A 23,114-nucleotide genomic window follows, 5' to 3' on the forward strand; every position below is an offset into this window, starting at 1 on the left:
GAGGTGAGTGGAATAATTATATGCGTAGGTATATAATGTATCTATTTGTTGTAGCGTGAAATGTGTAGTGTCGAGGTGTTAAGACACCATGTTTCACGTGAAGAGTGTAGCATCGAGGTGTTAAGATGCCACTCGGGTGTAGCATCGAGGTGTTAAGATGCCACCTAGGAGTGTAGTGTCGAGGTGTTAAGACACCACTCCGTAAAATAATGAGTGTTGCATCGAGGTGTTAAGATGCCACTCGGGGTGATGTGCCGAGGTGTTAAGGTGCCACCCTAGGGGTTAGTGGTGCGAGGTGTTAAGTGCCCTAACGGATGTTATGAACACCGATGGCGTTTTCGCGAGCGACGTTCCCTTGTACTATTGGTTAACCATGGTTATTTGTGTTGTAGCGTAAGCATATTATATTTGTTCATATTATATATGCTTTTGTTTGCTAGCTTGATTATTGGAGGTTATAGTTTGTAATTGTGATGATAAGCTAATTGTGTTGCTAGCATGTATGCGGTATGTGAGTAAGTGTTTGCAAGTAGGTATATTATATATGTATGTGTATAATTATTGCATTCACTAAGCCTCGGCTTATCCCTCTCGTTGTTTACCTTTTTACAGGTATTTTGTTATGAAGCTAGCTAGTTGTTAGACTAGATGCATAGGAGCGCTTGGGCTCGAAGGGGTAGCTTTTGGTTATATGGACGCGGATTGGGGATTTGGTAGTCTCCGGGATTATGCTCTTGGTATTGGGTTGGGTTGTAGAGTCCTAATCCGTCTAAAGAATTAAATGGGTCGAAATCGTTACATTATTTGTAAAACGGGTCATTGTGGGCCCGGTGTTGTAAAACTTATGTTTATTGTGGAAATCTCTTAGTTTTACTTAATATGATATGTTGTGAAAGTCGTTCGTTTTAAAAGTGTCGGGAAGCGGGTTTTCCACTCGCGTGAAATTGAAAAACTGATCAGTCCACTTTAGTTCATTTAGACGCCGTCTAAATGCTTGGGACGCCGTCATGTCTTTCAATACTGGACGCCGTCCAGATAACTGGACGCCGTCCAGATACACTTCCATACAATTTTTTTTTTTAGGCGTGTTTTTGGTAAAATGATGTCGGGTTGTTACACTTATCCTAACCATGAGAGGATCTGTCTCGTAAAATGGGGAGAGCGTCGTGCAAATTAGCTTGATAAGACTAATTAATCAGATCCCCAAAAAAGGATAATCTCCTTAAAGATCAAAAATAAGCTTTTAAGCCTGATATTACTCAATCCTAGAGATTGACCTTTAAAGATTGAGAATTACAAACTCATGGAATTCGATGATATCTAAACTCGAGCTTGAACGAGAAAATATGTTGATCAAAATTACAAACCGATTTGTTTTCTGAAAACCCATTTTTAATGCGTTCATTACCATTGAACGTAAAATCCTAGGAATTCACCTGGAATTCATTAGGTCACCTGAACCAAATCGGGTGTCAACCGTAAGAACGGTGGTTGCATAGCATGGTAAAAGACAGGACCTTGTGCCAGACCGAAAAATTATAGGGTAAGCTTTACTATTGCTCCTACAAAGGATAGTAATTGCATCCGACACGATATAGACCATAATTAAAAGCATGTCAGGGGACATTGCCTTAACAGTTACTTGTTCAACGCTTTCCTTTACAACTGGACGGTAGTTTGCCGAAAGGTAATATACGGAGCAAGTATACTGGACGTGTTGCTTTCCCAATACAAGGTTAGCAAGTGGGTGACACAAAATCGCAAGTTTTGAGCTAAAATTTTCAAATCTGAAACCCACAAAACCCACAAAACCCACAAAAACAATTTGCAAACACCGGTGAAGGGTTATTCCGGAAAACTTATCTAGGGTAAAAACTAGATTGAATTTTCAAAAGATCAAATGTTTTCATAAAGATCCAATTTCCTTAAGGATCTAAATTTTCATAGTCATATGGGACTGTAAACCACAACGTTACTATCATTGTTTATACCGCCGTATAAAAATCATTGATGTACAAAGTGTGAAGAATAAAGAAGTAATTCTAGTATTTTTATTTCAAGACTATATTGCTTGAGGACAAGCAACGCTCAAGTGTGGGAATATTTGATAATGCTAAAAATGAACATATATTGCATAGCATTATCCCTCAAGAAAGACAATATTTTAGTTACAATTGTTCTATTTACAAGTGATATTCGTTTAAATAATAAAAGGTGAAGACAAAAGACAGATTCGACGAATTGAAGACACAAACGACCAAAAAGCTCAAAAGTACAAAGTACAATCAAAGTGGTTCAAATTATTGATGAGAAACGTCTCAAAATTAGAAGAGTACAAGCCGCAAAACGCAAAATACAAGATATTAAATTGTACGAAAGGACGTTCGAAAATCCGAAACCGGGACCAGAGTCAACTCTCAACGCTCGACGCAACGGACTAAAAATTACAAGTCAACTATGCACATGAATATAATATAATATATAATTAATTCTTATAATTATATATATCTTATATTATTATATAAAACCGTTGGCAAGAAGAAAACAACCAAAGTTGAGCTGTCCCAGCTGGCCATGCGATCGCATGGCTTTGAAGAAGGAATTCCATGCGGTCTCATGACCCAAAAAGTGAGGCCACATTGCTATAAATTTCGCAGTTTCAGTCGAATGTAAACACATCTTTTTCTCTTCTTCATCTATCAACGTATATATATATATATATATATATATATATATATATATATATATATATATATATATATATATTATAATTTTAATTTTAATTTTAATTTTAATTTTAATAATAAGGGTATGTTAGCAAATGTTGTAAGGGTTTAAGTCGAAATTCTGTCCGTGTAACGCTACGCTATTATTAATCATTGTAAGTTATGTTCAACCTTTTTAAATTAATGCCTCGTAGCTAAGTTATTATTATGCTTATTTAAGCCGAAGTAATCGTGATGTTGGGCTAAATATTAAATTTGGGTAATTGGGCTTTGTACCATAATTGGGGTTTGGATAAAAGAACGACACTTGTGGAAATTAGACTATAGGCTATTAATGGGCTTTATATTAACTAAATGATACCTCGTTAAATTAATATATAGACTTATAATTTGACATATCTATAAATAACCACATACGCCTGACTGGGTACGGTGGGCGGGATATCTATAAATACCAATAATTGTTCATTTTACCGGACACAGAACTGGATTAATAGTTAATGGACTAGTTGAAACAGGGGTGGATTACATTCAAGGGTAATTGGTGTAATTGTTTACAAAGTAATAAAACCTTGGATTACACACAGTCGATAACCTGGTGTATTCATTAAACAGCGTATTAAGACCTTGTTACAATTCGAATCCCCAATTAGTTGGAATATTTGACTTCGGGTATAAGGATAATTTGACGAAGACTCTCGCACTTTATATTTATGACTGATGGACTATTATGGACAAAACCGTATGGACATATCAAATAATCCAGGACAAAGGACAGTTAACCCATGGTACTAAACTAAAAACAACACGTCGAACATCATGATTACGGAAGTTTAAATAAGTATAATTTCTTTATTTCATATTTAATTGCACTTTTAATTATCGCACTTTTATTTACTGTCATTGTATTTAATTGCACTTTTAATTATCGTACTTTTTAATTTTCGCAATTTTAATTATTGTCATTTTATTTATCGCACTTTTATTTATCGCAATCGTTATTTACTTTATGCTTAAAATTAAGTTATATTTATTTTTAATATTTTACATTAGGTTTTAACTGCAACTTAAGTTTTAAAATCGACAAACCGGTCATTAAACGGTAAAAACCCCCTTTTATAATAATAATACTACTTATATTTATATTTATATTTATACAAATATAGTTTTTAAAAATATAGCGTTAAACTTGGCGAGTTCCCTGTGGACGAATCGGACTTACTAAAAACTACACTACTGTACGATTAGGTACACTGCCTATAAGTGTTGTAGCAAGGTTTAGATATATCCACTTTATAAATAAATAAATAACTTGTGTAAAATTGTATCGTATTTAATAGTTTTTCATAGTAAATATATAACTATTTTGTATACGCCTCTACGCACATCATGAGGCTTTTTGTTCTAACTCGCTGTAGAATGTTTGTTTTCGTACTTGTGTTCAAAGTATAAAGTATGTAGTATAAAACTGTATATGTTTCTCATCCCATAGTTTAAAGAGTAAAAGTTGTTGAAAAGGTGGGACTATGATCTCACCTCGGGTGCACGAGTATAAATGTACTTCACAAAGTAAACGTGTGCATGATAGTTGCTTAATCTTGACCTAAACAGGTAAGTTGTATCAATTAACCGGTTACGACACAAGGTCGGGCGAAATGTGTTCAATTAGTCCTATGGCTCATTACGACTCGATTATGTAGCATGTGAATCATGTTGTCAAGTTTCATGCAAGAATCAAGTATAATATAAGATTAGAACGATTGCATAAGTGTTTTGTTAAGTTTGAAAAGTCAAACTTGGTCAAAGTCAAAGAAAAAGTCAACGGGTTCGGGTCGGGTATCCGACAATTTTTCTAAGTTATATAATCATATGTGAGCATGTTGGGCAAGTTTCATGTTAATCGGAGGTGCGTAGCATAGTTAGAATTAAACAGAAAATTGGAAATTTGGACAGCCCTCGGTAGTTCATCTGGGCGGCGTCCAAAATGGCTGGACGGTGTCCAGATGTGAAAGCCAGGACGGCGTCCAAGATATGGGACGGCTTCCCAATGAACTACAAGTTGCTGAGGCTGAAATTTACAAGTCTCGAACCAAAGCTCAAACAAACACAAATTGTGAACCGAAAACTGTAACAACCCAAACCAATAACCAACCGAACACGCGAAAGATTTTTTTTTATACAGAATAGTGCACCACGCGCACCATCTTAGGGTGCGCGGCGCGCAAGACCAATTTCAGTTCTATCCGGTTTTTCCAATTTTCAAATAAAGATCTCCCACTTCCCGACATATTTAGACGAAATGCTTTTCACAACATGTTATAATAGTTAAAACTCACACGATTCAATAATAAAATGAGTTTACAAATGTAGTGACCCGAACTTTTCCATGTTTATATATATTAAATGAAATTGATATTTACATGATTAAGTGTTTCCAACATGTTAAGCAATCAAACTTATTAAGACTTGATTAATTGGAATAGGTTTCATATAGACAAATGACCACCCAAGTTGACCGGTGATTCACGAACGTTACAACTTGTAAAAACTATACGATGACATATATATGGTTATATATATAGTTAACATGATTTTATTATAAGTATGTATCTCATTAGGTATTTTAACAATGAGTTATATACATAAAAATGAGACTATTAAATTAAGAAACTCGAAAACGATATATATAACGATTATCGTTATAACGTCTTACTAGGTACATATGAATCATATTAAGATATTGATACACTTGGTTAATTATGTTAAATGATAAGTAAATATATCATTAAGTGTATTAACAATGAACTACATATGTAAAAATAAGACTACTAACTTAATGATTTTGAAACGAGACATATATGTAACGATTATCGTTGTAACGACATTTAATGTATATAGATCATATTAAGAGATATTCGTACATCATAATATCATGATAATATAATAATTTAAAATCTCATTTGATATTATAAACATTGGGTTAACAACATTTAACAAGATCGTTAACCTAAAGGTTCCAAAACAACATTTACGTGTAACGACTAACGATGACTTAACGACTCAGTTAAAATGTATATACATGTAGTGTTTTAATATGTATTCATACACTTTTGAAAGACTTAAAGACACTTATCAAAATACTTCTACTTAACAAAAATGCTTACAATTACATCCTCGTTCAGTTTCATCAACAAATCTACTCGTATGCACCCGTATTCGTACTCGTACAATACACAGCTTTTAGATGTATGTGCTATTGGTATATACACTCCAATGATTAGCTCTTAGCAGAACATGTGAGTCACCTAACACATGTGGGAACCATCATTTGGCAACTAGCATGAAATATCTCATAAAATTACAAAAATATGAGTAATCATTCATGACTTATTTACATGAAAACAAAATTACATATCCTTTATATCTAATCTATACACCAACGACCAAAAACACCGATAAATACTTTCATTCTTCAATTTTCTTCATCTAATTGATCTCTCTCAAGTTTTATCTTCAAGTTCTAAGTGTTCTTCATAAATTCTAAAAGTTCTAGTTTCATAAAATCAAGAATACTTCCAAGATTGCAAGTTTACTTCCAAGTTTTCTAAATCCATTCCAAGTAATCATCCAAGATCAAGAAACCTTTGTTACTTACAGTAGGTTATCTTTATAATACAAGGTAATAATCATATTCAATCTTTAATTCAATTTCTATATCTATAACAATCTTATTTCGAGTGGAAATCTTACTTGAAATTGTTTTCGTGTCATGATTCTGCTTCAAGAACTTTCAAGCCATCCAAGGATCCTTTGAAGCTAGATCCATTTTTCTCATTTCCATTAGGTTTATCCAAGGAACTTTAGGTAGTAATGATGTTCATAACATCATTCAATTCATACATAAAAAGCTGTCTTATTCAACGTTATAAACTTGTAATCACTAGAACATAGTTTAGTTAATTCTAAACTTGTTCGCAAATAAAGTTAATCCTTCTAACTAGACTTTTAAAATCAACTAAACACATGTTCTATATCTATATGATATGCTAACTTAATGATTTAAAACCCGGAAACACGATAAACACCATAAAACTAGATATACGTCGTCGTAGTAAAACCGGGGGCTGTTTTGGTTGGGATAATTAAAAGCTAAGAAGAACTTTGATTTAAAAGTTATACTTCTGGAAAAATAATTTTTCTTATGAACATGAAACTATATCCAAAAATCATGGTTAAACTCAAAGTTAAAGTATGTTTTTCAAAATAGTCATCAAGATGTCGTTCTTTCGACGAAAATGACTACCTCTTTCAAAAATGACTTGTAACTTGTATTTTAGACTATAAACTTATACCTTTTCTATTTAGATTCATAAATTTAAGTTCAATACGAAACCGTGGCCACTGGAATCACTCAAAACGGATTAGAAATGAAGAAATGGCGAGTAAAACAAGATTGATAAAAACTACTCATTTTACCTACGTGAAAGTTAGTAATAAATCTATTCCAACCATAACCTAATCAACTTATATTGTATATTATGTAATCTTGAGATACCATAGACACGTATACAATGTTTCGACCTATCATGTCGACCCATCTATATATATATTGCGGAACAACCATAGACACTCTATATGTGAATGTTGGAGTTAGCTATACAGGGTTGAGGTTGATTCCAAAATATATATATAGTTTGAGTTGTGATCAATACTGAGATACGTATACACTGGGTCGTGGATTAATTCAAGATAATATTTATCGATTTATTTCTGTACATCTAACTGTGGACAACTAGTTGTAGGTTACTAACGAGGACAGCTGACTTAATAAACTTAAAACATCAAAATGTATTAAAAGTATTGTAAATATATTTTGAACATACTTTGATATATATGTATATATTGTTATAGGTTCGTGAATCAACCAGTGGCCAAGTCTTACTTCCCGACGAAGTAAAAATCTGTGAAAGTGAGTTATAGTCCCACTTTTAAAATCTAATTTTTTTTTGGGATGAGAATACATGCAGGTTTTATAAATGATTTACAAAATAGACACAAGTACGTGAAACTACATTCTGTGGTTGAATTATCGAAATCGAATATGCCCCATTTTATTAAGTCTGGTAATCTAAGAATTAGGGAACAGACACCCTAATTGACGCGAATCCTAAAGATAGATCTATTGGGCCTAACAAACCCCATCCAAAGTACCGGATGCTTTAGTACTTCGAAATTTATATCATATCCGAAGGGTGTCCCGGAATGATGGGGATATTCTTATATATGCATCTTGTTAATGTCGGTTACCAGGTGTTCACTATATGAATGATTTTTATCTCTATGTATGGGATGTGTATTGAAATATGAAATCTTGTGGTCTATTGTTACGATTTGATATATATAGGTTAAACCTATAACTCACCAACATTTTTGTTGACGTTTAAAGCATGTTTATTCTCAGGTGAATACTAAGAGCTTCCGCTGTTGCATACTAAAATAAGGACAAGATTTGGAGTGCATGTTTGTATGATATTGTGTAAAAACTGCATTCAAGAAATTGATTTCGATATAACATATTTGTATTGTAAACCATTATGTAATGGTCGTGTGTAAACAGGATATTTTAGATTATCATTATTTGATAATCTACGTAAAGCTTTTTAAACCTTTATTTATGAAATAAAGGTTATGTTGTGTTTTAAAAATGAATGCAGTCTTTGAAAAAACGTCTCATATAGAGGTCAAAACCTCGCAACGAAATCAATTAATATGGAACGTTTTTAATCAATAAGAACGGGACATTTCAGTTGGTATCCGAGCGTTGGTCTTAGAGAACCAGAATTTTGCATTAGTTTGTCTTATCGAGTTTGTTAGGATGCATTAGTGAGTCTGGACTTCGACCGTGTTTACTTGAAAAATGATTGTTTAACAAATTTTGTTGGAAACTATATATTTTTAACATGTGAATATTATGTGATATATTAATCTCTTAACGTGTTTGATATTATGTGATAGATGTCTACCTCTAATACAAGTCCCATTGACTCACCTAATAATAATGAAGAGTCAAATGTAATTTGGAACGATTCGTGGACTGATTCACAAGTTCCCGAAGAGGAACCGGAAGAAGAATCGGAACCGGAAGAAGAATCGGAACCGGAGGAGGAGGAACCGGAAGAAGAAATAGAACCGATGGGGGAAATAATAAAACGGTTAAGTAAAAGAAAATCCTCAACCAACCGACCAAGGTTAATTATGGTCAATGGTGTTTCCGCCAAGGAAGCAAAATATTGGGAGGATTACCAATTCTCTGATGAATCGGATCCTGACGAGGATTCCGATGATGTTATAGAAATTACCCCAACTGAATTTAAAAAGGCAAAAGAGAACAATAAGGGAAAGGGCATAAAAATAGAGAAATCTGATTCCAACCCCGATGAAATTTATATGTATCGTCAACACCCGTATTTCTTAAGTTGTGACAATAACCTGGGAATCTCTAAACCACCAGGTTTTTCTAAACCAATATAGAAAACGACGGCTCGTATTAGGGGAACATCATATATCCCTAAAAACTTAGCAAAAAGAACCAAGTTCGAAAAAGAAGAAACGAGTGAGTCGGAATAATATAGTTGTATTTGTGCGGTGTAATATATGTAATATAGTGTGCTTATGCTTTACGATATATGTAAAAATTGCTTGTATTAATAAGTATCTTTTATGAATCTAACTCTTGTCTATTTTACAGTATAAAAACACAAAATGGATAGACAACCCAATATTTTAGAAGACTTACCCGGAGACATGATTGATGAAATCTTGTCTAGAGTCGGTCAGAATTCCTCGGCACAACTATTTATGGCAAAATCAGTTTGTAAGACATTCGAAGAACATTCCAAGAATGCCTTGGTTTATAAAAGGCTTTTGTTTGAAAGATGGGGGATATCACATTGGGAAACCCATAAGTTACGATGTGTTTACTTTGACGCATATATTGCGGGGAACCCAAATGCTATTTTACGCAACGGGTTAAGAAATTATTTTGACACAATATATCCGAATATAGGACTTCGTGATTTAGAAAAAGCGGCTAACATGCAACATAAAGAAGCAAGTTATGCTTACGGGTTAGTAATGTTCGCTTCTCACCAAAGTGAGAACAAGAACATCGGGCTACAACTATTAAACAAAACGTTCCCACAAGTGACGGAGTCGGTAATTGGGGTAAGAAATGAGGTTTTTAGGTTATTACGAGACTGTTGGTCATTACGTAACCTTCGTCCTTTTGACAACGTTACAACACGTTGTCATACTATCGGTCACAACGGTTACGTTCCACAAGACCAAGGATGGGAAGTGGTATTAGTAAAACCAGAATGCATGACTTGTTTCTGGACGTATGAATTACGTGTCTTTGTTGCCTTTGCTGAACGCCTTATTTATTAACTAGAATTATCTTCGCAACTACTTTGTATCAAAGTTTTATGTGCTATATTTCATGCTATATGTAAAATAGCGGTATTGTAAGTTTGCAAGTTATTGTATAAAGGTTTGAATATGATATATATTTTTTTGTGATTAGTTTTTCATATAGAATTGTAGTAGTTGAAATGGTATGTTAGCTACTAAGTATGAACTTAACGGGTAGGTACTACCCGAATTAAAGAGTATAAAACGCTAATATGAAGAAAAAGCTTTTATAAATGAGTTCATATTATGCTACGAAATACTATTAACTACTCTTAATATTCTGTATGATTAACTTGTTCCATTTGACTATTTTGAAGGAAATGGCACCGACTACTCGACACACCGTGAATATGAATGAAGAGGAATTCCGTACTTTTCTAGCTTCAAACATAGCCGCAGTACAGGCTGCGCTACATACCAACAATAACCTTGGATCTGGCAGTACAGGAAATCGTGTAGGATGCACCTACAAAGAATTCACTGCCTGCAAACCTTTGGAATTTGATGGAACCGAAGGACCGATCGGATTGAAACGGTGGACCGAGAAGGTCGAATCGGTGTTTGCCATAAGTAAGTGTACTGAAGAGGATAAAGTGAAGTACGCTACGCATACCTTCACAGGTTCTGCGTTAACATGGTGGAATACCTATCTAGAGCAAGTGGGACAAGATGATGCGTACGCACTACCGTGGTCAGCATTCAAGCACTTGATGAACGAGAAGTACCGTCCCAGAACCGAGGTCAATAAGCTCAAGACAGAACTTAGAGGGTTACGAACCCAAGGATTTGATATTACCACGTACGAAAGACGATTCACAGAATTGTGCCTATTGTGTCCGGGAGCATTCGAAGATGAGGAAGAGAAGATCGACGCGTTTGTGAAAGGATTACCGGAAAGAATCCAAGAAGATATAAGTTCACACAAGCCCGCCTCCATACAACAGGCATGTAGAATGGCTCACAAACTAGTGAACCAGATTGAAGAAAGAATTAAAGAACATACTGCTGAAGAGGCCAATGTGAAGCAAGTCAAAAGAAAGTGGGAGGAAAACGGTGATAAGAATCACCAATACAACAACAACAGCAATTACAACAATAATCGCAACAACTATCCTAACAATCGCAACATCAATCGCAACTACAACAAACGGCCCAACAACAACAACAACAACAACAACAACAACAACAACAACTACAATAATCATCTTAACAACAATAATAACCGCAACAACAACAACAATCAGAAGCAGCTATGCCAAAGGTGTGAAATGTATCACTCGGGGTACTGCACTAAATTTTGCAACAAGTGTAAAAGAAATGGTCATAGCGCGGTGAAGTGTGAGGTCTACGAACCAGGGGTTAACAGAACGAAAGGAAAAAATGGTGTCGGAACGAGTAATGGCGGAGCAAGTAGTGTCGGAGCAAGTTATGCCAATGTAGTTTGTTATAAATGTGGAAAACCGGGCCACATTATTAGAAATTGCCCGAACCAGGAGAACACGAATGGACAAGGCCACGGAAGAGTTTTCAATATTAATGCGGCAGAGGCACCGGAAGACCCGGAGCTTGTTACGGGTACGTTTCTTATTGACAATAAATCTGCTTATGTTTTATTTGATTCGGGTGCGGATAGAAGCTATATGAGTAGAGATTTTTGTGCTAAATTAAGTTGTCCATTGACGCCTTTGGATAGTAAATTTTTACTCGAATTAGCAAATGGTAAATTAATTTCAGCAGATAATATATGTCGGAATCAAGAAATTAAACTGGTTAGCGAAACATTTAAGATTGACTTGATACCAGTAGAGTTAGGGAGTTTTGATGTAATAGTTGGCATGGACTGGCTGAAGAAGGTGAAAGTAGAGATCGTGTGTTATAAAAATGCAATTCGCATTGTACGAGAAGAAGGAGAACCCTTAATGGTGTACGGAGAAAAGGGCAACACGAAGCTACATCTTATTAGTAATTTGAAGGCACAAAAACTAATAAGAAAAGGTTGCTATACTGTTCTAGCACACGTCAAGAAAGTACAAACTGAAGAAAAGAGCATCAATGATGTTCCCGTCGCAAAAGAATTTCCCGATGTATTTCCGAAAGAAATACCGGGATTACCCCCCACATCGATCCGTTGAATTTCAAATAGATCTTGTACCAGGAGCTGCACCAATAGCTCGTGCTCCTTACAGACTCGCACCCAGCGAGATGAAAGAACTACAAAGCCAATTACAAGAACTTTTAGAGCGTAGTTTCATTCGACCAAGCATGAAATGTCCCGTTCTTATTGATTAAAAACGTTCCATATTAATTGATTTCGTTGCGAGGTTTTGACCTCTATATGAGACGTTTTTCAAAGACTGCATTCATTTTAAAACAAACCATAACCTTTATTTCATCAATAAAGGTTTAAAAATCTTTACGTAGATTATGAAATAATGATAATCTAAAATATCCTGTTTACACACGACCATTACATAATGGTTTACAATACAAATATGTTACAACAAAATAAGTTTCTTGAATGCAGTTTTTACACAATATCATACAATCATGGACTCCAAATCTCGTCCTTATTTAAGTATGCAACAGCGGAAGCTCTTAATAATCACCTGAGAATAAACATGCTTAAAACGTCAACAAAAATGTTGGTGAATTATAGGTTTAACCTATATATATCAAATCATAATAATAGACCACAAGATTTCATATTTCAATACACATCCCATACATAGAGATAAAAATCATTCATATGGTGAACACCTGGTAACCGACGTTAACAATATGCATATATAAGAATATCCCCATCATTCCGGGACACCCTTCGGATATGATATAAATTTCGAAGTACTAAAGCATCCGGTACTTTGGATGGGGTTTGTTAGGCCCAATAGATCTATCTTTAGGATTCGCGTCAATTAGGGTGTCTGTTCCCTAATTCTTAGATTACCAGACTTAATAAAAAGGGGCATATTCGATTTCGATAATTCAACCATAGAATGTAGTTTCATGTACTTGTATCTATCTTGTAAATTATTTATAAAACCTGCATGTATTCTCATCCCAAAAATATTAGATTTTAAAAGTGGGACTATAACTCACTTTCACAGATTTTTACTTCGTCGGGAAGTAAGACTTGGCCACTGGTTGATTCACGAACTTATAACAATATATACATATATATCAAAGTATGTTCAAAATATATTTACAACACTTTTAATATATTTTGATGTTTTAAGTTTATTAAGTCAGCTGTCCTCGTTAGTAACCTACAAGTAGTTGTCCACAGTTAGATGTACAGAAATAAATCGATAAATATTATCTTGAATCAATCCACGACCCAGTGTATACGTATCTCAGTATTGATCACAACTCAAACTATATATATTTTGGAATCAACCTCAACCCTGTATAGCTAACTCCAACATTCACATATAGAGTGTCTATGGTTGTTCCGAAATATATATAGATGTGTCGACATGATAGGTCGAAACATTGTATACGTGTCTATGGTATCTCAAGATTATATAATATACAATACAAGTTGATTAAGTTATGGTTGGAATAGATTTGTTACCAATTTTCACATAGCTAAAATGAGAAAAATTATCCAATCTTCTTTTACCCATAACTTCTTCATTTTAAATCCGTTTTGAGTGAATCAAATTGCTATGGTTTCATATTGAACTCTATTTTATGAATATAAACAGAAAAAGTATAGATTTATAGTCGGAAAAATAAGTTACAAGTCGTTTTTGTAAAGGTAGTCATTTCAGTCGAAAGAACGACGTCTAGATGACCATTTTAGAAAACATACTTCCACTTTGAGTTTAACCATAATTTTTGGATATAGTTTCATGTTCATAATAAAAATCATTTTCTCAGAATAACAACTTTTAAATCAAAGTTTATCATAGTTTTTAATTAACTAACCCAAAACAGCCCGCGGTGTTACTACGACGGCGTAAATCCGGTTTTACGGTATTTTTCGTGTTTCCAGGTTTTAAATCATTAAGTTAGCATATCATATAGATATAGAACATGTGTTTAGTTGATTTTAAAAGTCAATTAAGAAGGATTAACTTTTGTTTGCGAACAAGTTTAGAATTAACTAAACTATGTTCTAGTGATTACAAGTTTAAACCTTCGAATAAGATAGCTTTATATATATGAATCGAATGATGTTATGAACATCATTACTACCTTAAGTTCCTTGGATAAACCTACTTGAAAAGAGAAAAATGGATCTAGCTTCAACGGATCCTTGGATGGCTCGAAGTTCTTGAAGCAGAATCATGACACGAAAACAAGTTCAAGTAAGATCATCACTTGAAATAAGATTGTTATAGTTACAGAAATTGAACCAAAGTTTGAATATGATTATTATCTTGTATTAGAATGATAACCTACTATAAGAAACAAAGATTTCTTGAGGTTGGATGATCACCTTACAAGATTGGAAGTGATCTAGCAAACTTGAAAGTATTCTTGATTCTATGTAACTAGAACTTGTAGAATATATGAAGAACACTTAGAACTTGAAGATAGAACTTGAGAGAGATCAATTAGATAAAGAAATTTAAAGAATGAAAGTGTTTGTAGGTGTTTTTGGTCGTTGGTGTATGGATTAGATATAAAGGATATGTAATTTTGTTTTCATGTAAATAAGTCATGAATGATTACTCATATTTTTGTAATTTTATGAGATATTTCATGCTAGTTGCCAAATGATGGTTCCCATATGTGTTAGGTGACTCACATGGGCTGCTAAGAGCTGATCATTGGAGTGTATATACCAATAGTACATACATCTAAAAGCTGTGTATTGTACGAGTACGAATACGGGTGCATACGAGTAGAATTGTTGATGAAACTGAACGAGGATGTAATTGTAAGCATTTTTGTTAAGTAGAAGTATTTTGATAAGTGTATTGAAGTCTTTCAAAAGTGTATAAATACATATTAAAACACTACATGTATATACATTTTAACTGAGTCGTTAAGTCATCGTTAGTCGTTACATGTAAGTGTTGTTTTGAAACCTTTAGGTTAACGATCTTGTTAAATGTTGTTAACCCAATGTTTATAATATCAAATGAGATTTTAAATTATTATATTATCATGATATTATCATGTATGAATATCTCTTAATATGATATATATACATTAAATGTCTTTACAACGATAATCGTTACATATATGTCTCGTTTAAAAATCATTAAGTTAGTAGTCTTGTTTTTACATATGTAGTTCATTGTTAATATACTTAATGATATGTTTACTTATCATAGTATCATGTTAAATATATATATATATCCATATATATGTCATCATATAGTTTTTACAAGTTTTAACGTTCGTGAATCACCGGTCAACTTGGGTGGTCAATTGTCTATATGAAACATATTTCAATTAATCAAGTCTTAACAAGTTTGATTGCTTAACATGTTGGAAACATTTAATCATGTAAATATCAATCTCAATTAATATATATAAACATGGAAAAGTTCGGGTCACTACAGTACCTACCCGTTAAATAAATTTCGTCCCGAAATTTTAAGCTGTTGAAGGTGTTGACGAATCTTCTGGAAATAGATGCGGGTATTTCTTCTTCATCTGATCTTCACGCTCCCAGGTGAACTCGGGTCCTCTACGAGCATTCCATCGAACCTTAACAATTGGTATCTTGTTTTGCTTAAGTCTTTTAACCTCACGATCCATTATTTCGACGGGTTCTTCGATGAATTGAAGTTTTTCGTTGATTTGGATTTCATCTAATGGAATAGTGAGATCTTCTTTAGCAAAACATTTCTTCAAATTCGAGACATGGAAAGTGTTATGTACAGTCGTGAGTTGTTGAGGTAACTCAAGTCGGTAAGCTACTGGTCCGACACGATCAATAATCTTGAATGGTCCAATATACCTTGGATTTAATTTCCCTCGTTTACCAAATCGAAAAACGCCTTTCCAAGGTGCAACTTTAAGCATGACCATCTCTCCAATTTCAAATTCTATATCTTTTCTTTTAATGTCAGCGTAGCTCTTTTGTCGACTTTGGGCGGTTTTCAACCGTTGTTGAATTTGGATGATCTTCTCGGTAGTTTCTTGTATAATCTCAGGACCCGTAATCTGTCTATCCCCCACTTCACTCCAACAAATCGGAGACCTGCACTTTCTACCATAAAGTACTTCAAACGGCGCCATCTCAATGCTTGAATGGTAGCTGTTGTTGTAGGAAAATTCTGCTAACGGTAGATGTCGATCCCAACTGTTTCCGAAATCAATAACACATGCTCGTAGCATGTCTTCAAGCGTTTGTATCGTCCTTTCGCTCTGCCCATCAGTTTGTGGATGATAGGCAGTACTCATGTCTAGACGAGTTCCTAATGCTTGCTGTAATGTCTGCCAGAATCTTGAAATAAATCTGCCATCCCTATCAGAGATAATAGAGATTGGTATTCCATGTCTGGAGACGACTTCCTTCAAATACAGTCGTGCTAACTTCTCCATCTTGTCATCTTCTCTTATTGGCAGGAAATGTGCTGATTTGGTGAGACGATCAACTATTACCCAAATAGTATCAAAACCACTTGCAGTCCTTGGCAATTTAGTGATGAAATCCATGGTAATGTTTTCCCATTTCCATTTTGGGATTTCGGGTTGTTGAAGTAGACCTGATGGTTTTTGATGCTCAGCTTTGACCTTAGAACACGTCAAACATTCTCCTACATATTTAGCAACATCAGCTTTCATACCCGACCACCAAAAATGTTTCTTGAGATCCTTATACATCTTCCCCGTTCTAGGATGTATTGAGTATCTGGTTTTATGAGCATCTCTAAGTACCATTTCTCTCATATCTTCAAATTTTGGTACCCAAATCCTTTCAGCCCTATACCGGGTTCCATCTTTCCGAATATTAAGATGCTTCTCCGATCCTTTGGGTATTTCATCCTTTAAATTTCCCTCTTTTAAAACTCCTTGTTGCGCCTCCTTTATTTGAGTAGTAAGGTTATTATGAATCATTATATTCATAGATTTTACTCGAATGGGTTCTCTGTCCTTCCTGCTCAAGGCATCGGCTACCACATTTGCCTTCCCCGGGTGGTAACGAATCTCAAAGTCGTAATCATTCAATAATTCAATCCACCTACGCTGCCTCATATTCAGTTGTTTCTGATTAAATATGTGTTGAAGACTTTTGTGGTCGGTATATATAATACTTTTAACCCCATATAAGTAGTGCCTCCAAGTCTTTAATGCAAAAACAACCGCGCCTAATTCCAAATCAAGCGTCGTATAATTTTGTTCGTGAATCTTCAATTGTCTAGACGCATAAGCAATCACCTTCGTTCGTTGCATTAATACACAACCGAGACCTTGCTTTGATGCGTCACAATAAATCACAAAATCATCATTCCCTTCAGGAAATGACAATATAGGTGCCGTAGTTAGCTTTTTCTTCAATAACTGAAATGCTTTCTCTTGTTCATCCTTCCATTCAAATTTCTTCCCTTTATGCGTTAATGCAGTCAAGGGTTTTGCTATTTTGGAAAAGTCTTGGATGAACCTTCTGTAGTAACCAGCTAGTCCTAAAAACTGCCGTATGTGTTTCGGAGTTTTCGGGGTTTCCCACTTTTCAACAGTTTCTATCTTTGCCGGATCCACCTTAATACCTTCTTTGTTCACTATGTGACCGAGGAATTGAACTTCTTCCAACCAAAATGCACACTTTGAAAACTTAGCGTACAATTCTTCCTTCCTCAATACTTCTAACACCTTTCTCAAATGTTCACCGTGTTCTTGGTCATTCTTTGAGTAAATAAGTATGTCATCGATGAAAACAATGACAAACTTGTCAAGGTATGGTCCACACACTCGGTTCATAAGGTCCATGAACATAGCTGGTGCATTAGTTAAACCAAACGGTATGACCATAAACTCGTAATGACCGTAATGTGTTCTGAAAGCAGTCTTTGGAATATCATCTTCTTTCACCCGCATTTGATGATACCCGGAACGTAAGTCAATCTTTGAATAAACAGACGAGCCTTGTAGTTGATCAAATAAGTCGTCGATTCTCGGTAGTGGGTAGCGGTTCTTGATGGTAAGTTTGTTCAACTCTCGGTAGTCGATACACAACCTGAATGTACCATCTTTCTTCTTGACAAACAAAACAGGAGCTCTCCACGGTGATGTGCTTGGTAGAATGAAACCACGCTCTAAAAGTTCTTGTAATTGGCTTTGCAGTTCTTTCATCTCGCTGGGTGCGAGTCTGTAAGGAGCACGAGCTATTGGTGCAGCTCCTGGTACAAGATCTATTTGAAATTCAACGGATCGATGTGGGGGTAATCCCGGTAATTCTTTCGGAAATACATCGGGAAATTCTTTTGCAATGGGAACATCATTGATGCTCTTTTCTTCAGTTTGTACTTTCTCGACGTGTGCTAGAACAGCATAGCAACCTTTTCTTATTAGTTTTTGTGCCTTCAAATTACTAATAAGATGTAGCTTCGTGTTGCCCTTTTCTCCGTACACCATTAAGGGTTTTCCTTTTTCTCGTATAATGCGAATTGCATTTTTGTAACAAACGATCTCTGCTTTCACTTCTTTCAACCAGTCCATACCGATTATCACATCAAAACTCCCTAACTCTACTGGTATCAAATCAATCTTAAATGTTTCGCTAACCAGTTTAATTTCTCGATTCCGACATATATTATCTGCTGAAATTAATTTACCATTTTCTAATTCAAGTAAAAATTTACTATCCAAAGGCGTCAATGGACAACTTAATTTAGCACAAAAATCTCTACTCATATAGCTTCTATCTGCACCCGAATCAAATAAAACGTAAGCAGATTTATTGTCAATAAGAAACGTACCCGTAACAAGCTCCGGGTCTTCCTGTGCCTCTGCCGCATTAATATTGAAAACTCTTCCTCGGCCTTGTCCATTCGTGTTCTCCTGGTTCGGGAAATTTCTAATAATGTGGCCCGGTTTTCCACATTTATAACAAACTACATTGGCATAACTTGCTCCGACACTACTAGCTCCGCCATTACTCGTTCCAACACCATTTGTTCCTTTCGTTCTATTAACCCCTGGTCCGTAGACCTCACACTTCACCGCGCTATGACCATTTCTTTTACACTTGTTGCAAAATTTGGTGCAGAACCCCGAGTGATACTTTTCACACCTTTGGCATAGCTGCTTCTGATTGTTGTTGTTGTTGCGGTTATTATTGTTGTTGGGATGATTGTTGTAGTTACTGTTGTTGTTATTGTTGTTGTTGTTGTTGTTGTTGGGCCGTTTGTTGTAGTTGCGATTGATGTTGCGATTGTTGGGATAATTGTTTCAATTATTGTTGTAATTGCTGTTGTTGTTGTATTGGTGATTCTTATCACCGTTTTCCTCCCACTTTCTTTTGACTTGCTTCACATTGGCCTCTTCAGCAGTCTGTTCTTTAATTCTTTCTTCAATCTGGTTCACTAGTTTGTGAGCCATTCTACATGCCTGTTGTATAGAGGCGGGCTCGTGTGAACTTATATCTTCTTGGATTCTTTCCGGTAATCCTTTCACAAACGCGTCGATCTTCTCTTCCTCATCTTCGAATGCTCCCGGACACAATAGGCACAATTCTGTGAATCATCTTTCGTACGTGGTAATATCAAATCCTTGGGTTCGTAACCCTCTAAGTTCTGTCTTGACCTTATTGACCTCGGTTCTGGGACGGTACTTCTCGTTCATCAAATGCTTGAATGCTGACCACGGTAGTGCGTACGCATCGTCTTGTCCCACTTGCTCTAGATAGGTATTCCACCATGTTAACGCAGAACCTGTGAAGGTATGCGTAGCGTACTTCACTTTGTCCTCTTCAGTACACTTACTTATGGCAAACACCGATTCGACCTTCTCGGTCCACCGTTTCAATCCGATCGGTCCTTCGGTTCCATCAAATTCCAAAGGTTTGCAGGCAGTGAATTCTTTGTAGGTGCATCCTACACGATTTCCTGTACTGCTAGATCCAAGGTTATTGTTGGTATGTAGCGCAGCCTGTACTGCGGCTATGTTTGAAGCTAGAAAAGTACGGAATTCCTCTTCATTCATATTCACGGTGTGTCGAGTAGTCGGTGCCATTTCCTTCAAAATAGTCAAATGGAACAAGTTAATCATACAGAATATTAAGAGTAGTTAATAGTATTTCGTAGCATAATATGAACTCATTTATAAAAGCTTTTTCTTCATGTTAGCGTTTTAAAAGTTTAAATTCGGGTAGTACCTACCCATTAAGTTCATACTTAGTAGCTAATATACAATTCAACTACTACAATTCTATATGAAAAACGGATTATAATAATATTTCGCGTTCAAACTTTTACACAATATTTTACAAACTTACAATACCGCTTATTTTACATATAGCATGAAATATAGCACACAATAAATTTGATACAAGTTGGTTGTGAAGATAATTCTAGCTAGTACACAAGTCGTTCAGCAAAGGCAATAAAGACACGTAATTCATACGTCCAGAAACAAGTCATGCATTCTGGTTTTACTAGGATTACTTCCCATCCTTGGTCTTGTGGAACATAACCGTTATGGCCGTTGATAAGACAGCGTGTTGTAACGTCGTCAAAGGGACGAGGGTTACGTAATGTCCAACAGTCCCGTAACAATCTAAAAACCTAATTTCTTACCCCAATTACCGACTCCGTCACTTGTGGGAACGTTTTGTTTAATAGTTGTAGCCCGATGTTCTTGTTCTCACTTTGGTGAGAAGCGAACATTACTAATCCGTAAGCATAACATGCTTCTTTATGTTGCATGTTAGCCGCTTTTTCTAAATCACGAAGTCCAATATTCGGATATATTGAGTCAAAATAATTTCTTAACCCATTGCGTAAAATAGCATTTGGGTTCCCCGCAATATATGCGTCAAAGTAAACACATCGTAACTTATGGATTTCCCAATGTGATATCCCCCATCTTTCGAACGAAAGCCTTTTATAAACCAAGGCATTCTTGGAACGTTCTTCGAATGTCTTACAAACTGATCTCGCCTTAAATAGTTGTGCCGAAGAATTCTGACCGACTCTAGACAAGATTTCATCAATCATGTCTCCGGGTAGGTCTCTTAAAATATTGGGTTGTCTATCCATTTTGTGTTTTTATACTGTAAAATAGACAAGAGTTAGATTCATAAAAAAATACTTATTAATACAAGCAATTTTTACATATATCATAAAGCATAAGCACACTATATTACATATATTACACCACACGAATACAACTATCTTATTCCGACTCGCTTGTTTCTTCTTCTTCGGTTTTGGTTCGTTTTGCCAAGTTTCTAGGGATATATGATGTTCCCCTAATACGAGCCGTCGTTTTCCACATTGGTTTAGAAAAACCTGGTGGTTTAGAGGTTCCCGGGTCATTGTTACAACTTAAGGACTTCGGGGGTTGACGATACATATAAAGTTCATCGGGGTTGGAATTAGATTTCTCTATTTTTATGCCCTTTCCCTTATTATTTTCTTTTGCTTTTTTAAATTCAGTTGGGGTAATTTCTATAACATCATCGGAATTCTCGTCGGAATCCGATTCATCGGAGAATTGGTAATCCTCCCAATATTTTGCTTCCTTGGCGGAAAAACCATTGACCATAATTAACCTTGGTCGGTTGGTTGAGGATTTTCTTTTACTTAACCGTTTTATTATTTCCCCCACCGGTTCTATTTCTTCATCCGGTTCCGATTCTTCTTCCGGTTCTGATTCTTCTTCCGGTTCTGACTCTTCTTCCGGTTCCTCTTCGAGAACTTGTGAATCAGTCCACGAATCATTCCGATTTACATTTGACTCTTCATTATTATTAGGTGAGTCAATGAAACTTGTTCTAGAGGTAGACATCTATCACATAATATCAAACGCGTTAAGAGATTAATATATCACATAATATTCACATGTTAAAAATATATAGTTTCCAACAAAATTTGTTAAGCAATCATTTTTCAAGTAAACACGGTCGAAGTCCAGACTCACTAATGCATACTAACAAACTCGATAAGACACACTAATGCAAAATTCTGGTTCTCTAAGACCAACGCTCGGATACCAACTGAAATGTCCCGTTCTTATTGATTAAAAACGTTCCATATTAATTAATTTCGTTGCGAGGTTTTGACCTCTATATGAGACGTTTTTCAAAGGCTGCATTCATTTTAAAACAAACCATAACCTTTATTTCATCAATAAAGGTTTAAAAATCTTTACGTAGATTATCAAATAATGATAATCTAAAATATCCTGTTTACACACGACCATTACATAATGGTTTACAATACAAATATGTTACAACAAAATAAGTTTCTTGAATGCAGTTTTTACACAATATCATACAAGCATGGACTCCAAATCTCGTCCTTATTTAAGTATGCAACAGCGGAAGCTCTTAATAATCACCTGAGAATAAACATGCTTAAAACGTCAACAAAAATGTTGGTGAGTTATAGGTTTAACCTATATATATCAAATCATAATAATAGACCACAAGATTTCATATTTCAATACACATCCCATACATAGAGATAAAAATCATTCATATGGTGAACACCTGGTAACCGACATTAACAAGATGCATATATAAGAATATCCCCATCATTCCGGGACACCCTTCGGATATGATATAAATTTCGAAGTACTAAAGCATTCGGTACTTTGGATGGGGTTTGTTAGGCCCAATAGATCTATCTTTAGGATTCGCGTCAATTAGGGTGTCTGTTCCCTAATTCTTAGATTACCAGACTTAATAAAAAGGGGCATATTCGATTTCGATAATTCAACCATAGAATGTAGTTTCATGTACTTGTGTCTATCTTGTAAATCATTTATAAAACCTGCAAGTATTCTCATCCCAAA

Source organism: Rutidosis leptorrhynchoides, chromosome 1 (assembly GCF_046630445.1).
Source record: "Rutidosis leptorrhynchoides isolate AG116_Rl617_1_P2 chromosome 1, CSIRO_AGI_Rlap_v1, whole genome shotgun sequence".
Taxonomy (NCBI): domain Eukaryota; kingdom Viridiplantae; phylum Streptophyta; class Magnoliopsida; order Asterales; family Asteraceae; genus Rutidosis; species Rutidosis leptorrhynchoides.